Source organism: Podarcis vaucheri (genome assembly GCF_965113315.1).
Source record: "Podarcis vaucheri genome assembly, chromosome: 2".
Classification (NCBI taxonomy): domain Eukaryota; kingdom Metazoa; phylum Chordata; class Lepidosauria; order Squamata; family Lacertidae; genus Podarcis; species Podarcis vaucheri.
In genome coordinates, this window is record NC_138760.1 from 18,745,717 (window position 1) to 18,758,555 (window position 12,839).

General features: G+C 47.8%; 1 long non-coding RNA gene across 1 annotated transcript in view; it reads left to right on the forward strand.

Moving 5' to 3' along the window:
• LOC309526709 overlaps positions 1-12,839 on the forward strand; it is a 52,784-nt gene that overhangs the window by 15,130 nt on the left and 24,815 nt on the right. The gene's annotated exons all lie outside the window — the stretch shown is intronic.

The following is a 12,839-nucleotide window of genomic DNA, read 5'->3' on the forward strand; positions in this document are numbered from 1 at the left end:
TAATGAGCCTTCGGAGCCTGTCTCCACACAGCAGGAACTGAGACGCGGGGCTTGATAGTACAGGCTTGAGGTTCAGCACCTCTCTTTAACGGGATTAAATCACTGGCCTGAACTGACTCAGCCTTTATAAGGAAGACAGACACTGTTGCTAACAGCAGTTCTCCCAGTAGTGATGTATGGAAGTGAGAGCTGGACCATTAAGAAGGCTGATCGCCGAAGAATTGATGCTTTTGAATTATGGTGCTGGAGGAGACTCTTGAGAGTCCCATGGACTGCAAGAAGATCAAACCTCTCCATTCTGAAGGAAATCAGCCCTGAGTGCTCACTGGAAGGACAGATCCTGAAGCTGAGGCTCCAATACTTTGGCCACCTCATGAGAAGAGAAGACTTCCTGGAAAAGACCCTGATGTTGGGAAAGATGGAGGGCACAAGGAGAAGGGGACGACAGAGGACGAGATGGTTGGACAGTGTTCTTGAAGCTACCAGCATGAGTTTGACCAAACTGCGGGAGGCAGTGGAAGACAGGAGTGCCTGGCGTGCTCCGGTCCATGGGGTCACGAAGAATCGGACACCACTAAACGACTAAACAACAACAACAAAACCCAGAGGTTGGCAAAACCAGCCCCTCCCCAGGGTGCAGACCTAAGGTGCTGGTGCAAAAATCACCTAACAGACTATGGAGTGTATGACTGTACGGAAGCCACTGTTGCAGCAAGATCAAACTCAGGAGAAGCTTCCTGTCCTCCTCACTCAACCTCCCAAAAGTGTGCAGTAAAGTGCTTTTTGTCTGGAGGGGAGCGGGCGCTGATGCCGCTCCTTGCACAAGGAACCCTAGGTATGCCTCTGGGGGAAAGATATAAAAGCGGGTGGGTCTCCAGAAGAATAAAAGGCGAGACTAATTAATATAACAAAGGAAAATGCATTGCGTAACTACCAGGATCTCATGATCCAACACAAAGTCCAAAGGTGTCCAAACATACTGTACTCTTCCACAACAAGCCCTCTGAAAATAAGGCACTGCTGATTTGCAGTCTTATATATGCTCAAGAATTAAAATAAATAAATGGATTGTTAACCCTTGCTTGACCATCTCTTCATGTCTTTTCCCTACCCCCACCCCACCCAGTTCAATGTCTTTGCCATCTTCCCCATACTAGAAAGACACTCCTTCCCCCCCAAAAAAAACATTTCACAAAGCACACTTTCAGAAGTGTAACCGAGGAGAGCCAGTGTGGTGTAGTGGTTAAGAGCGGTAGACTCGTAATCTGGTGAACCGGGTTCGCGTCTCCGCTCCTCCACATGCAGCTGCTGGGTGACCTTGGGCCAGTCACACTTCCCTGAAGTCTCTCAGCCCCACTCACCTCACTGAGTGTTTGTTGTGGGGGAGGAAGGGAAAGGAGAATGTTGGCCGTTTTGAGACTCCTTCGGGTAGTGATAAAGCGGGATATCAAATCCAAACTCTTCTTCTTCTTTATGATTGTTGTTTGGTGATCAGGTTAGGGCAGAAAGAGAAGGGGCAGACCTCAGCCCTATTGGAAAATTAAGCAGCGGAAGCCAGTTTGTTTTGCAATCTGACTATAACCTGGATGGGTTATGCCAGTGGTTTTCAACCAGTGTGCCGTGGTACCCTGTGGCACCTTGAATGATGGTCAGGGGTGCCGCGGGCAACACTGGCCTCTGTCCCTCTTTCCTTCCCTCCCTCCTCTGATGGCCTCACACATCTCTGCCTCTCACACAGCTGTGTGTTGCGGCAGCCCTGGTTACAACCTTCCCAGGCGAATGGTGCCTCTGGGGCTGGCCAGGGGGTGCTTCCTAGGCCCCTGTGGGGCAGTGGGAGGAGGCATCTCTTTTGGGGGGGGGCAGCTCAGACAGCTGCCCAGAGGAGTCCCAAAGAGAGGGGAGAATAAAGGAGGCTGAAGGAACACTCCACAAGGGAGGGTGTTTGAAAAAGGGGTGAGGGGCTGCCGGCTCTTCAGGCAAGGGGTGACATAACTGAGCTACTGAGCCCCACAGGGGTGCCGCAGAAAGAATGTAGTTGGTCAAGGGAGCCGTGGACAGGGGGGATGGCCTGTCCCTGAACATGGCCCTCCACGCCAGCTGAGACCTAGGACCAACCGGCTAAATGCCAGATGGCCCAAAATACCCCAAACAAACACCTATATGACTACATATAGGAAACTCTCTACAACCAACCTCCTACTCTTTAACCCAAATCTAAACATCGCCACCCGACCCCAATCCCACTCACCTTTCCCCCCTCCACCTCTTTCCCCACTTTTCTTCCCAGTGTCTCAACAAATGAAACTGATTTGAAAAAAATGCTACTTGAAGGGGGAAGAGAGAGAGAGAGAGAGAGAGAGAGAGAGAGAGAGAGAGAGAGAGAGAGATTGTACATACAGTGTTTTGAAAACGTGCATCCAGTTGTTTTTCTTCCCTTTAATTTTTTTGGGGGCCCCAAGCGAGTGGGGCCCTAAGCTATAGCTTGTTTAGCTTATAGCTTATATGTAAATCTGGCACTGGTTGGTGCCCGTCAAGACTGGTAGGGCAGGAGGCAGGCAGACGCACAGGTGTTTTAGCCAGAGCCAATGGCAGGCAGAGTTACACCACTCCGTGATTGGTTACAAGGAAAAAGGCAGGCAGGTGCAGACTGGCTTGAGGGCAGAGGCTGGTGGGGCAGCGCCCCTGCCTGTCCTAAGGGAGTCGCTTCCCTGGCAGTGACCCATTAAACATTAAATAGGGCTCCTGCCAGTTGACGATCCAAACTGGTTTGTAATCCTGTCGAACAGCCATTCCAGGTCAGTGGCATTTTATGCCCTGAGCTGCCAGTCCTGGTTGGGATTGTTATACTGTAGGCCAATCATGTCGGAGGATGTTGGTAGGTGTGCTGCTCGCAGAAAGATAGGCGGTCCTGATTATCCATAGTTTGCATTGCAAATCTTTTTCTCTCTTTTTTTAAACCCATGTTAATTAAAGTTCAAAAAGTACATAATTATATGTGCACTAAACATGGTGAGACGTAAATAAAAAAGAGAAACAGAAACAGAACCTGTGTAGCAGGGAAAATAAAGGGGGGACCCCAAAACTGCTTATTTTACAAGGTTGTTATTGTACTTCACCAGATCCTAACCTATTACAGTATTTGCAAGAACGGATTCCAAATTTCATTGAATTTGTCCGTGGCAAGTCTGCGTTTATATGCAAGTTGTTCATACGTTGTGAGTTTATATAAATCTTCAATCCAATCATAGAAGGGAACCGCGTTTTTATTTTTCCAGTTCATCAGTATCAGTCTTTTTGCTGTGGTAGATATAAATGGAGAGTCCATTCATATTGTCCTTTTATAAGGTTCCATGTGCTGGGTATATAATTCAAGAGGATATTTTGCTCTGTAACTGTAAGGTTGTTCCGTACAGTTCTGTCCAGGCCCGTCTTACCCATAGAGGCTAGTGGTGCGGGGTTCCAGGGCGCCAGGTTCTGGAGGGCACCAGGCGAGAGTCCAGGGAACACCGAACGAGCGCATATTATTATTTTAAAAAAGAACAGTTTCAGGTTAAGAACGGACCTCCGGAACGAATTAAGTACTTAACCCGAGGTACCACTGTATTATTATTATTATTATTATTATTATTATTATTATTATTATTATTAGCAAAACTCTGGCCAGTTCGCAACTGATGAAAGCTGGCCATATTTGGGGTGAAAGGAATTAGGGCTTTCCCCTCTTAAACTAAGGTGGTAAAAGCTTTTGCTTGCGATAGCAGCATGCCATGGTCTCTGGCTTAATCAGGAAACCCCCCAAAAGGAACATAGGAAGAGGCCTTATATAAAGTCGGACCGCCAAACTCGGAATTGTCAACACTAACTTGCAGCAGAGGCACCTGCATTACGCTGAGTTAGACCAATGTCCCATTCAGTTCCGTATTGTCCACAACTACCAAGAGCATCAGGCAGGGGTCTATAACCTCACCAGACCCTGAGTTCATCTTCTTAGGCCCTTCTTTGTGTGCCTCCTCCTCGAGAGGTCCGGAGGGGGGGGCAACACGAGAACAGGGCCTTCTCTGCAGTGGCTCCGTTTGTGGGATGCTCTCCCCAGGGAAGTTTGCCTGGCGCCTTCATTATACACCTTTAGGCACCAAGCAAAAATGTTCCTTTTTAACCAGGCCTTTGGTTGACCTGACTGACATTCTATACCCTTTTAAAAATTGGCTCTTTTTTTGGGGGGGGATGTTATTGGGTTATTGTTCTTACTTTGATTTTATATATTTTATATATTGTGATCTTTTCTGTGAACCGCCCTGAGACCTCCAGGTATAGTTAAAGTCAGGGGTCAGCAAACGTTTTCAGCAGGGGGCCAGTCCACTGTCCCTCAGGCCTTGTGGGGGGGGGGCGGACTATATTTTGAAAAAAAGTATGAATGAATTCCTATGACCCACAAATAACCCAGAGATGCATTTTAAATGAAAGGACACATTCTACTCATGTAAAAACACGCTGATTCCCGGACCGTCCGTGGGCCGGATTTAGAGGGGATTGGGCCACATCCAGCCCCCGGGCCTTAGTTTGCCTACCCATGGTTAAAGTCATCCATATTACCTTTCCCGCCCCAACCTGGCCACAGTGATCCATGCGACGGTCACCTCCAGGCTTGACTACTGTAATTCGCTCTACGCGGGGCTGCCCTTGAAGCTGTCCCAGAAACTCCAGCGGGTGCAGAATGCTGCAGCGAGACTTCTCACGGGGTCCCTGCCATGGGAGCATATTCACCCAGTGCTTTTCCAGCTGCACTGGCTCCCGGTGGAGTACAGGGTCAGATTTAAGGTGCTGGTTTTGACCTTTAAGGCCCTTCATGGCCTAGGACCCTCGTACCTATGGGACCGCCTCTCCTGGTATGCCCCACGGAGGACCTTAAGGTCCATAAATAGCAACACCCTAGTGGTCCTGGGCCCTAAGGAAGTTAGATTAGCTTCAACCAGAGCCAGGGCCTTTTCAGCACTGGCTCCGGCCTGGTGGAACGCTCTGCCTCAGGAGACCAGGGCCCTGCAGGATCCGATTTCTTTCCGCAGGGCCTGTAAGACAGAGTTGTTCTGCCTGGCCTTTGGCTTGGAGCCAGTTTGATTCCCTCCCCCTTTTTCTTTTCCTCCTGCAATAAGGCTACATTTTAATATTTTAATGTTTCAATATTTTAATGTTGTATTTTAATTTTGTTTTTAAGTTGTAATCATTCAACTTGTTTTTATTATTGCTTGTTAGCCACCCTGAGCCTGGCCTTGGCTGGGGAGGGCGGGGTATGAATAAATAAATAAATAAATAAATAAATAAATAAAAAATAATATTGGTGGCCAAATTCTATCATTTAACTATGTGCTTGGTTTGTGAAGAAACACCTCCTTTTGCCTGTTCTGAATCTCCCAACATTCACCTTCAGAACATGTCCCCAAGCCCTAGAACGATGAGAAAGTAAAGTTTGTCTGTATCCACTGCTCTGTACACCCAGCGCATAGTTTTAGACTAGCCTTTCTCAACCTTGGGTTCCTAGATTATTGTTGGACTACAACTCCCATCATCCATAGGCAGCAGGGGCAACAGTCGAGGATGATGGGATTGGTAGTCCAGCAATATCTGGGACCCTAAGGTTGAGAAAGGCTGTCTTAGACACTTCTCTCGCATTCCCTTTCCATGCACAACTAAAAAGCCCCCAACAGGAAAGAGTAAAGACCCTGCTGAACAAATGTCCCCTGTTCTCCCCACAAGGGTGTGCACTGTGCATATACCGTATTTTTCGCTCTATAAGACGCACCAGACCACAAGACGCACCTAGTTCTTGGAGGAGGAAAACAAGAAAAAAAAATATTCTGAATCTCAGAAGCCAGAACAGCAAGAGGGATCGCTGTGCAGTGAAAGCAGCAATCCCTCTTGCTGTTCTGGCTTCTGGGATAGCTGTGCAGCCTGCATTCGCTCCATAAGACGCACACACATTTCCCTTTACTTTTTAGGAGGGAAAAAGTGAGTCTTATAGAGTAAAAAATACGGGTGTCAATGGGTGGGGGGAAAAGACGACATCTCTTTTCACCTAGCGCAAACAATTAAGTAGCTTGTGCCAGCCCCAGCAGCCAGAAACATGTTGCTCACAGCCAAATGCAATTTTCCATGCCATCTCCTGCATGACAAGAAAGGGAGTAATTAGCAGAGGACAGCTTTCTATTCCACCTCCCCCCCTCTAGATGAGGACTTCGGAAGCCGGCGCTCAAAAGGAAAAGCCCAGACGTTGCTTTCCCTCTTTTCTGTTCAGCTGCACTGGAGACAGAGCACTCTGACCTCTTCCCATTGATCGGCTTCACACAGGCCTCATCATCTGGCTAATTAAAGGGGAGTGGAGGCAGAATAGCACCACGTGGCAAGGCTCTCCTGCAGTAATAGACCAGGCATTTCCCGGTGACAAAGCAGGCAGGGCTGGAGGTTGCTTTTCTTCTTCTTCTTTTTTGCTGCCTGCCCTGGTGGTTAGCAGCTTCCCAAGCGAGCGGCTTCCCACGCAGGAAGAGGTCGTTTTTTTCTTTTTTAAGATCTGCGCAAAGCTTCCAATCCTTTTAGCAGGGAGAAGAAATAAGACCTCTCTGTGAACCAATGCAAGCTTCTGCATCTCCGCGGCTGGCTCTTGGGCGGCAGGGGAGGCATATACACCAATGACGCCAGAGGCAAAGAACAGCAGCAGCAGGGCGTTTGGCTGCATGCAGGTTCTACATAGGGTGAAGGAAAAAGCGAATGCAACATTCTGCACCAACAAGAACCAAATCTGCATCAACCAGACAATAGTGGCAGTGGTTCAGGGAGGAGCAACTAAAGGACGAGGCAGCTGGAACTGCTACTGGCATGAGCCATGACTTTAGGAACTTGTGCCCGAGCTTGCCTTTCCCTCCCTCCTATTCCCCTTTTCCTCCTGCATCATGGCTTTTTAGATTATAAAGCCTGAGGACAGGGTCGGTCTCAGCACTGATTTTCGTGAGCTTTTTTGGCTAAAGGGTGGTGTCAGTCCGGTAAATAACATGCTAGGAAGTCTGATTGCATGCATAGGAAGCTGCCTCCTGCCATGGCATACTACAGTGGTACCTCGGGTTAAGTACCGTATTTTTCGCTCCATAAGGCATACCTACTTTTTTTTGGGGGGGGGATTAAAGAAAAAAAAATGCGGCTCTTGGGGGCTTTTGCGGGAGGTGGAGGGAGTGAGAGAGCCTTGCTCTGTCCCTTCCCCCACCTCCCGCAAAAGCCAGGGATAGCCGCGTGAAGCCTCTCCAGGGCAGCAGGATGAAGGGTCCCTGCTGCCCTGCGGAGGCTTCTCGGGCTACCCCCGAGCTGCTTCACCCAAAGAGCCTTTCTGCTGCTCCCCGACCTGCTCTTTAGGGAAAGCCACCGCCAGCCCCAAAGAGCAGGTCGGGGAGCAGCTGCTCCCAGAGCTTATCGGGGCTAGCAGGGGAAGCCCGGTCCCCCCCCCCCGCCAGCCCCAGGGATCACACATTCGCTCCATAACATGCACAGACATTTCCCCTTAGGTTTTAAGAGGGGAAAAGTGTGTCTTATGGAGCGAAAAATACGGTACTTAATTCGTTCCGGAGGTCCGTTCTTAACCTGAAACTGTTCTTAACCTGAAGCACCACTTTAGCTAATGGGGCCCCCTACTGTCGCTGCGCCACCGGAGCACGATTTCTGTTCTCATCCTGAAGCAAAGCTCCCGTACTTTGGTCAAATTCATGCTGGTAGCTTCGAGAACACTGTCCAGCCATCTCGTCCTCTGTTGTCCCCTTTTCCTTGCGCCCTCAATCTTTCCCAACATCAGGGTCTTTTCCAGGGAGTCTTCTCTTCTCATGAGGTGGCCAAAGTATTGGAACCTCAGCTTCAGGATCTGTCCTTCCAGTGAGCACTCAGGGCTGATTTCCTTCAGAATGGATAGGCTTGATCTTCTTGCAGTCCATGGGACTCTCAAGAATCTCCTCCAGCACCATAATTCAAAAGCATCAATTCTTCCGCGATCAGCCTTCTTTATGGTCCAGCTCTCACTTCCATATTGGAACCAAATCCTGAGAACAATCCAATGGGAGAGGACTGTTGCCCCCAACCCCTGGTCTTTCCAGAGGTTTCTGGTCTGATCCAGGAAGTAAATCCTTAAGTTCTGCACAAGCCTATTACAGGGGTGTTTGTTTGTGCTTCCTTCTTTTAGAGTGGTGCTTTTAGTGTTTGACTGGGTAGTTGCAACATTGCCTTTGCATATTCCTTGTTAGTAGCATTGAACTTCAGAGGAAACACGAGATACAGATGTTTTAAATCAGGCTTCCCCAACCTGGTGCTTTCCATCTGTTTTAAACCATTACTCCTGTCTGCCTCAGCCAGTGCTGTGCAGCTTGGAAAGTTTAGATATACAGAAACGAAACATCTGGAGGACACAACACTGGGGAAGGCTGCTTTAAATGAACAAAACCACTTTGCATAAATGGTCCCAACGTGCTTACACTAGCTAGTTTTGCTTAATGTATTCTGCTTCTACTGCTCATGGGGAGGAATAAAGAGGAAAAGCATGGCCCTGAAGCTCAGAGTACTGGAAATACTCTTAAACCTCTCCTTTGAGATTTCCACAAATATTAGCCACATGGGTTCAGGTCTGTCTTTTCAGGCTTAAGGGCTTTAGAGTCACCGTGTAAAATATACTTAGAAGGCAGCTCCAATCCTACGCATATTTACTTTGAAGCAAGAGTACTTTTGTTTCAGTACTGATGCTTTAAAGCAGACTGTAAATTGCAAATGAGAAAACCTGCCCAGGGGTGTTCATAATTCCATCTAGAAATAGCCCCGATAGAATCCAGCTATGCATGCCCATATGCTGGCCTAAGCAAAGACCCAGTTATTGCAGTGATGTCTCATTGCAGCCACAAGGGGGCACTCTGAAACAGGCCCATTGCAAATGTACCGTAGGCCCTACCTGCTCAGGAGCAGGTTAAAGGGTAAAGGGACCCCTGACCATTAGGTCCAGTCGTGGGCGACTGGGGTTGCGGCGCTCATCTTGCTTTATTGGCTGAAGGAGCTGGCGTACAGCTTCCGGGTCATGTGGCCAGCATGACTAAGTTGCTTCTGGCGAACCAGAGCAGCGCACGGAAATGCCATTTACCTTCCCGCCAGAGTGGTACCTATTTATCTACTTGCACTATGATGTGCTTTTGAACTGCTAGGTTGGCAGGAGCAGGGACCGAGCCCACCCCGTCGCGGGGATTCGAACCGCTGACCTTATGATCGGCAAGTCCTAGGCTCTGTGGTTTAACCCACAGCGCCACCCACATCCCATGAGCAAGTAATGATAAAGATAACCTCAACCACACAAGCGATGGTTGTTTTTAAAATGGTGACCAGAGGCAATCAGCAACCTGCGCTCTCACTCCTGCCAGCAGATTGAAATGGAGCAGTAAGATGGTGAAATTGCCAATAGAGCGATTACATATCTCAAGGGCTTCATCTGAATTAATAACACATTACTTACACACCACAGCAATCATGACTTCTATTCTTTCCAGTGCAACAAAGCTTATTAATACATTTCAACATCTTTAAAGTGAGCTCCTGGCAACAGCTGCACTACCAAGATGTAGGGTTACCAGCCTTCAAGACAAGATGAATACCACTTACTTTTGTAATTGGCATCTGCCTTGTCTCAGTAGACAGTAAGAGTGCACCTTTGGGTGTCAAGCCAAGCTGTAGGAAGGCTGCAGCACCTGCTGTAACTGTAGGGGCTGATACAGGAGAGACATGTTTTGTTGCAGTTGGGGCAAGACGAAGGCATCAACAAGAGGTTAAAAAGCTGCTTTGAAACAAGCACTAACCCGTTAGATCCTTTAGAATAAAAAATAAATAAATATCTTCTCTTTAGCCTCCTTCCTTCCTCTTTTAAAAAGCTGTATAAACCTCTTACTGGCTGGATCATTGGTGTAAACTTGAGTGTTTTAAGTTTTTATTAAAAGAGGCAGCCAGGGAAAAGGGTGGAGCAAGGGCTGGAAGATATACCGTATTTTTCGCTCTATAACACGCACCTGACCATAACACGCACATCGTTTTTAGAGGAGGAAAACAAGGGAAAAAATATTCTGAATGAAACAGTGGACGTATCATTTTTGTGCTTCATGCTGTGGCCACAGACATGTGATCTGATGGTGAATTTGGGGTGACCCAATGCAAAAATCCTGAGAATCCCTGTGGATCTATGCTTTGTAACCATGTTTTTGCACCATTGCAGCCCCAGGCAACAGTGGGTGCGTGATTTGGGGGGGGGGTAGGCTGTAGCCATGGACATGCTATGTGCTCCGATGGTGAATTTGGGGTGACCCAATGCAAAAATCCTGAGAATCCCTGTGGATCCATGCTTTGTAACCACGTTTTTGCACCATTGCAGCCCCAGGCAACAGTGGGTGCGTGATTTTTTTTGGGGGGGACAGGCTGTAGCCATGGACATGCTATGTGCTCTGATGGTGAATTTTGGCTGACCCAATGCAAAGATCCTGAGGATCCATGTGGATCCATGCTTTGTAACCACGTTTTTGCACCATTGCAGCCCCAGGCAACAATGGGTGTGTGATTTTGGGGGGGCAGGCTGTAGCCATGGACATGCTGTGTGCTCTGATGGTGAATTTGGGCTGACCCAATGCAAAGATCCTAAGGATCCATGTGGATCCATGCTTTGTAACCACGTTTTTGCACCATTGCAGCCCCAGGCAACAGTGGGTGCGTGATTTGGGGGGGGGGGCAGGCTGTAGCCATGGACATGCTGTGTGCTCTGATGGTGAATTTGGGGTGACCCAATGCAAAGATCCTGAGGATCCATGTGGATCCATGCTTTGTAACCACATTTTAAGTGGGGAGGGAAGGAAAAACACAGAAGGCTAAGAATGCAGGAGAGGGCTATAACGTGAGGAAAGGAAGGCAATAGTTCCCCCCCACCCACCCACACAAGCCAGCCACTGTTTAAGGATTTCATCCTTTTAAATGGAAGAAAGCATATTTGAATGCTGTGTGTCTCCAAAAACAAAAAGCAGGAAGTCAAATCAGAATTTTAAGCCGAACCTGTAATCTCTCTTCCCTTCACATACATTGTTCCCTCCGGAGCAGGGACAGGATAGAGCGACGCTCTGCTTTTCCTCTCTACTTGCCTGGAGGGGAGGGGCTTTCCCTGCTCTTTGTTCCGTTTGAGCAAACACAGCAACGAAACAGAGCAGGGAGGGCAGTAAGACCCTGAGGCAGAATGCAGGAAAGCAGCAACTTCCTGTCTCACGGAGCTCCCTTCTCCCTGAAGCGCGGTTTGATTTTTGCCTTATTTTTCGGCTCCAGAGACCACACATTCGCTCCATAACACGCACAGACATTTCCCCTTCCTTTTTAGGAGAAAAAATCTGCGTGTTATAGAGCGAAAAATACGGTATATGGAGATTGCTAGGCAATGTGGTTCTTCATTCTTGCTACTGAAGTGTTGCAAGAACCTTTTGATGCTTGAACATTTGATTGAATCCCACTTGATTTTTCTGGAACACAGTAAGTACTAGCTGCTCTGCAAAATACAGCTCCTTTCCGATACGGTATCATTAGCTGTGGTTTAAGAATGAAAAATATTATAGTGGGGAGGAGGGCAAGACCAGATGGAAAAGTCTCAGTGCACATATACTACTGTAGCATAGAAACTGCAGAAGCTTATGTACAGGGCTGTAGTGCACCATGTTTTTTAGAGGAACAGCCTTCCATTAACATTAAGGAGAACATGAGATCCTACTAAAATTATGTCCAACTTACTCTGTCTTAAGAATGTAGGCGGATTGTTTCCTTCAGTTACCACTGATCTTAGGTCTGAAAGAAGTGTCTCAAAACCACCATGTGTCCTACAAGTTTGTAACTTGCAAGGGACGTTTAAAAAGGTAAAGGGGACCAAAGTCGTGGCCGACTCTGGGGTTGCAGCGCTCATCTCGCTTTATTGGCCAAGGGAGCCGGCGTACAGCTTCCGGGTCATGTGGCCAGCATGACCAAGCCGCTTCTGACGAACCAGAGCAGCGCACAGAAACGCCGTTTACCTTCCCGCTGGAGCTGTACCTATTTATCTACTTGCACTTTGATGTGCTTTTGAACTGCTAGGTTGGCAGGAGCAGGGACCGAGCAACGGGAGCTGACCCCGTCGCGGGGATTTGAACCGCCGACCTTCTGATTGGCAAGTCCTAGGCTCTGTAGTTTAACCCACAGCGCCACCCTTAGGAGCACTTAAACGCACACCCAACCTACTCTCAGCCCGTTGAGATTTCTTATATATACTTGCTGGACTTGATGCTGCTTGCAACAGGCAAAATATGCTAGCTCTTTTATTTGTAGTGAGGCCAGTAGTTCTTTTTTGACCAACTAGGCTTACTATATATCTAATCAAGTTTTAAATTCAAGTATGTGAGGAGTTACACCTTCTCCTTCATCTGGCCAGATCATCTACCACCTATTAGATGTCAAGGGAAGCAGAAGCCTACTAAAGATATCTGGATTTTTCTGCTGCTACTGATCCCAAGATAAGTGCACATCCAATAAAATTTGTATCACTCAGGATAAATGGGATAGAAATATCCATCATGTTTATCTGGTAATAAAGACATTCAAAAAACAGCTGAGATTGAAGAGGCATTTTAGGCCTAGTCTCCAGGGAATTTGAGCTTGCAGATGAGTAACTGGCTGCATGCCAGCACATTAATCTTAGGAATGAGCAGGTCTACTGCTGGGGAAATAACAAGCAGCAGTTAAGGGGCAGAGAGAGTCAGCAAGCTACAGCAGAAGTGCTATTACCTCCC